Below are 6,000 nucleotides of genomic sequence, written 5' to 3' on the forward strand. Positions count from 1 at the left end.
TGGATTTTTTGATTCCTTTCTGTATTCTCATTTCTTACAATTTCTTAATTTTTTCTTTAACTTACAGTTTCTTCATGTGGAAGGTGTTGTTTAATTTATGTATATTTGGAATTTTCCCAGATTATTAAGAAATGGATTTTAAAATTTGAATGTCATCAAATTAATAGGTAGCCTCAGCTGGTTTCCTCATCTGAGAGGGAACTACTAGAAATGTTGTAGGTTGGAATTCAGCAATCTAGTTTCTTGGCAGTGTTATTAAATATCGATAAAATTGTTGGCCTCCCTCATGGTAAGTCTTGAAGTTTATATGAACAAGAAGGTATAAATGAAATCCCTGACAAATAATAAGTTCTTAAAATATTTGTTCTCATCGAATTCTGTGGTCTATAGTACTTCCTCTGACTTTTAAAAAAAATTTACTTATGTTAGCAAAATTTTTAATTGACATTTTAACACTGTCTACCATTTCTTCGTGATAATGTAATATCATCCCAAACATCAGGACAGGCAGTGAGTGTTTCTAAGAAAACAGAGTAGGCAAAATGGGATGCTAAAATGTCTTTTTAAAGACCAAGTTAGCATAAAATAGAATTTTTTTCCTTCATTTACAAAGCCAAATATCTGTTACCTACTTCCATCTCTGTTTTCCCTGGTTTTTTCCTTTGCTACTAGCTCATTGCTTCTGACTTTCTTTTTATTCCTATACTACACTTGACCTGTTCAGGAATCTTAACTGAAATACTCTTTCCTTGGCAGAAATAACTCTTTGCCCTAATTCAGATCTCAGTTTAAAGATGACCTACTCAGAAGGATCTTCGTTACAAACCAAGTTTAAATAGTCACCCTGTCATTGTCATGCTTTATTAATTTAGATATGTACAAGAAAGGTAACGTGACACTTCAGAAATTAAACAATATCGCTGATAGCACATGCAAGCAAGATTCTGCTAAAGACTGCAAAAACAACTAAAACAGCACATCAGCAGAGAACTGCCTGAAGTGTAGTCTGGGTTTAGAAGAGGCCATGGTAGAGGGATATTATAGCTAATGTTAGATGGATCTTGCCTGAAAGCAGGGAGTATCAGAGGAATGTCTATCTGTGTTCATTGACTATGCAAAGGCATTTGACTGTGTGGATCACAATAAACTGTGGCTGACTCTAAGAAGAATGGGAATCCCAGAACACTTGATTATGCTTATGCAAAACCTATACATGGACCAGGATTCAGTTGTAAGAACAGAGCAAGAAAACAGTGCATGATTCAAAATTGGGAAGGGTGTACATGAGGGATGTGTCCTATATCCATACCTTTTCAATCTATATGCAGAAAAGATTATCTGGGAGGCTGAGCTGTATGAGGAGAAATGTGGCATCAGGACTGGAGGAAGACTCAGCAACAATCTACATTATGCAGATGACACAATCCTGCTTGCGGAAACTGAGGAAGACCTGAAGCATTTGCTTCGGGACCATAGCCTTCAATGTGGATTGAAGCTCAACATCAAGAAAACAAAGATTCTCACCACTGGGCCCATTGGCAGCATTATGATAGATGATGAAGAGATTGAGATCGTGAATAGCTTCAGTTTGCTTGATCTACAAATAACACTCTTGGAACCAGCAGCCAGTAAATTAAAAAACAAATTGTATTGGGAAAGTCTGCTGTCAGAGACCTCTCCAAAGTACTGAAAAGCAACAATGTCACTATGGAGACTAAGGTGCACATGATTCAGGCCATAGTCTTTGCAGTTGCTTGCTATGAGTCAGAAAGCTGGACAATGACTAGGAGTGATGACGTAATATATAAATATAGCTTGCTATGTGTTATGTGCTGTTGAGTCACTTGCAACTCAACGACCCTATGTACAAGAGCCCTAAACCCTGCTCTCTCCTGTGCCAACTTCACTATCTCTGACACACCTACTCACATAACCCCAATCACTGAATCCATCTAGCTCATCAAATGTCTTTCTGTCTTGCACTGTCCCTCCACTCTCCCAAACATGATCTCCCTCTCCAAGAACTGGCCTCTCCTTGCAACATGCCCAAAGTATGTCATATGAAGCTCCAGAATTCTTTTAATTTTATTAATTTTAATGAACATTTCTAGATTTGGACTTCCATTCATTGATTTTTGCACTTATTTTCTCTACTCCCCCCCCCAGTTCGTTCCTCTCTTTTTTTAATTCCTTGAAAGTCTGTTTTAATTGTCCCATTGCCACAGTGCTTGTCAAAACCAGTTCTGATTAATCAGTGTGTCCTTTGCCATTCCCTATCACTCCTCCCTGAGAGAGACTTCACCCTGATTCATAAGGAAAAGGGGACAGCATATTCTCTTAGCTACTTCCTGCTGAAAAGGGACACTGTAGGTTTCAGGGTGAAGATCTTCTCTCACTACTCTAAAGGGTATTTTTGGCAATAGGAAACATGTAGACTGTTGTGGAGATTGATTTTGGAATTTAGATGCATTGTTATCAATTGTGCTTAGCCGTACATGTTCATATCCTTGAAGATGCATCATGGAACTGTTGTAGCCTAGAAGACACAAATTTAACAAGTTATAAGTACATGAGTCAAAAATTAAAAGCAAGAATATTCCAAGTAGAGGTTCTAACAGTGGCACAAATCAAGTTACAGAGGGAAGGTAGTTCTTAAAATAAAAGGCTTATTGACTAGCACTTTGTCTATTTTAGTATAAAGGTTAGGAACCACAAGATGTAGAGTTTCAACTATGTCATTTATTGTTCTTAAGTCCTGGACCAAATTCCATCTACCTTGGAAACACTATTGGGCAGTTCTCCTCTGTTCTGCCTAGTCAATATGAGTTGCAATAAAGACTGGCAGAATTTAAGGTCAACAGTGAAGGGGATGAGCTTTATAATGAGATTGTTGATGGTTGCTGTTAAGTTGATTGACTCATGACCTAAAATGTGCAAAGTAGAACAGCTTTCCATAGAATTTTCTTACCTGGAAGAAGTTTTAAGATTAATTACATGTTTGGGCATGTATTTTGTTGAAACAAGTGAAGATTGTATAATTCCTTAACTTATTCTAAGTGCACTATTTTTGTAATAAAGGTAGCCTGATAAGTTTAAGTATCAAATTTAGCTACTGAGGATTTTGAACTTGATTTCTCTTAATGCTAGGATTCTTCACTGTCAATCATCATTGTTTTTGTTATTTGAAAATGTAAATATAAATTTCCACAGGAAATTACACAAAAAAATGTTAAAACTTATGGGTTGCTTTCAAAACATAACCCTATAGAACTCATTTGCTAAACACAGCCACTAGCCAACATATGTAGTCTCCTTTTACTCTTCTATTCTGAGTCAAGTTATATTTGCATTTATACCAGGCTTACAGTCACTGTCATTACTTTAGAAACGCATTATGTATTTTCTTTTTATTCATTTTATTCAAGTGTTAGATTAAGTTTTGAATTTTCCTTGAAATATGATTTGCCCTGGAATTTTAGTTGGGGCCCATAATGAATAGGAGCTTAGAGTCAATAACAAAATGTTATTTTTAAGATGAGGTTTTAGGCATACTTACCATGATAAGCATAGGCTCTTGCTCATATGTTGTTTTATTAAATACTTCTGTGTCTGCCAATTCCTTTTGGTATAATGACTCTGTATACTATTTCCATCTCAATATTCTGCCCAAAGCATCCTTAAGTATTGCAACTCGAGGCTTGAACTTCCTCTTCAGTTCCTTGAGCTTAAGAAATACTGAGCAAGTTTGGCCTATTTGATTTTCTGACTCCAGTTCTTTGCACATTTCATTATAATACTTTATTTTATCTTGTTGCCCAGCCTTTTGAAATCTCCTGTTCAGCTCCTTATAATGTCTTGATTTCTTCCTCTGCTTTGGCTTTTTGACGCTCCCGTGCAATATTCAGTGTCTTCTGACATCTGTTTTGGTCTTTTCTTCTTCTGCCATCTTTGCAATGACCTTTGGCACTCTTGCTGGATGATATTCTTGATTATCTTCCCATAACTCATCTGGTCTTTGCTCATTAGTGTTCAAGGCCTCAAACCTGTTCCTGAGATGGTTCTGAAATTCAGGTGGAATAGACTCAAGGTCATATTTTGGTTTTTGTGGGCTTGATTTCACTTTCCATAGCTTCATCTTAAACTTGCATATAAGTAGTTGGTTATCTGTTCCACAAACAGCATCAGGCCTAGTTTTCACAGCTTATATTGAGCTTCTCCAGCAGTTCTTTCCACAGATGTAATCTGATTTCTATGCATGCCATCAGGTGAGATCCATGTGTATAGCCTGCATTCATATTTCTTGTAAAATGTATTTGCAACGAATAAATTGTTGATTGTGCAAAATTCTATCATCCTTTCTCCAGCTTTATTTCTGTCACCAAGTCCATGCTTTCCAACTACTAATCCTTCTCTGTCCCCAGCTTTTGCATTCCAGTCACCCATCACTATTAATGCATCTTGATTGCATGTTCAATCAATCTCTGACTGCAAAAGTTGGTAGAAATAATCTATTTCCTCTTCTTTGGCTCTGGTTGTTGGTGCGTATATTTGAATGATAGTAGTATTCACTGAACTTCGTTGTATACGTATGGATATATGTATATAGGCAAAAGCCTATGGTGATGATGGAAGTTCAGACTGCTTTGAAAGAATTGGCTAAGAATAAGGCCCCAAGAATTGATGGTTTACCAATTGACATATTCCATCTAACAGTTGCTGCCCTAGATGTACTCACCAAGTTGTGCCAAGAAATCTGGAGAACAACCACTTTACCAACTGACTGGAAGAGATCTATATTTGTTCCCATTTCAAAGAAAGGTGATCCCACAGAGTGTGCAAATTATCAAATAATATCATTACTATCACATGCAAGCAAGATTTTTTTTGCATGTCAGAATGCATTTTTATTTGAAAACAGCTTAAAATTTTAGACAAATGATTTTAGTATATAAATTTGATTTTGTTTTTATACAGAATATAAAGATGTCCCTCATTAATGTTCCATACGAAGGATTTTTACTTTCTGCACACAATTGTGTATCTTACATGTGTTGTACTGGAAACCGGTGTAGTGATCCTACACATAAATTAGGACAACATGCATTAAAAAGGGGAGAAGATAAATACTCTAGTGAATCAGATTCATGAAGCAAACATGACACAAAATCTGTGCATTTAAGACCAAGTCAGTATTGAAAATAACAGGTTTGTGAGGCTATAAAGTCATGTGCACCACATTTAAACAGCAAGGAATAGCTATTGAAAAAAAGGCTGAAAGAAAGGATTTTTGCTAAAGCAAATTATCTTGTCAACTGCCAAAACAAACAAAAGTGAGCATCATAATGAGTGTTAGTATACTGAAGGCATGTCATACCAGCTGATGTGCAGCATGCTAAAAGTTAGTTAGAACTTCTTCACCGGTGCATACATAGCATTACTAGTCATGGAAAATTTGTTTGTTTGTTTTTGCTTCCTTCTTGCCAAATTTCAGGCATGTCTTATTTTAGATGGAGTATAACTTTTATCTATTATTTCATCCTGTAAAAACATGTGGAGACAACGTTCATTCTGTGCCAGGGGATGACCAGCGACCTTGTTTATAAACTGCTCCAGCCCTTGCTTTCTTTCCTCAATAAAACTGTTATCAAAGATTCCATCATCTCCTCTAAAAGGAAGTAGACGCAAAAAAAAAGCTTTTCCAGGGAGCGGGGGGAACTACAACCTTGCTTTCTCTTTCTAACTCACTTCGAAGCCATTCAAAGTCACTGTATCGTCTTCTAACTGTAGATTCCTTCAGCTTAGAAATAGGAAGATTTGTCTTGACCCTGGTTTCGTAGGTGGTGAAGCAGCCTCTGCCAACCCCCACGGTTTGGGGGTTGCTCACATCGATCTCGAGGAAGTTGCTGGGCGGCCCGTAGGCGTCATTCAGGTTCTGCGGCTTGGTGATCAGCCGCCGGGTGTCTGCCACTGTCTCCACCATTTCGCTGTTGCAGCCGCCGC

The 6,000-nt window shown here is 37.2% G+C and overlaps 1 protein-coding gene and 1 pseudogene across 1 annotated transcript in view; one reads left to right on the top strand and one right to left on the bottom strand.

Moving 5' to 3' along the window:
• REV3L (REV3-like, polymerase (DNA directed), zeta, catalytic subunit) overlaps window positions 1–6,000 on the top strand; it is a 229,381-nt gene that overhangs the window by 90,476 nt on the left and 132,905 nt on the right. The gene's annotated exons all lie outside the window — the stretch shown is intronic.
• On the bottom strand, window positions 5,488–5,980 carry LOC102869486 (annotated as a pseudogene).

This window comes from Elephantulus edwardii, unplaced genomic scaffold, assembly GCF_000299155.1.
Source record: "Elephantulus edwardii isolate Elephantulus edwardi_28Jun2011 unplaced genomic scaffold, EleEdw1.0 scaffold00002, whole genome shotgun sequence".
In the NCBI taxonomy this organism is placed as follows: Eukaryota; Metazoa; Chordata; class Mammalia; order Macroscelidea; family Macroscelididae; genus Elephantulus; species Elephantulus edwardii.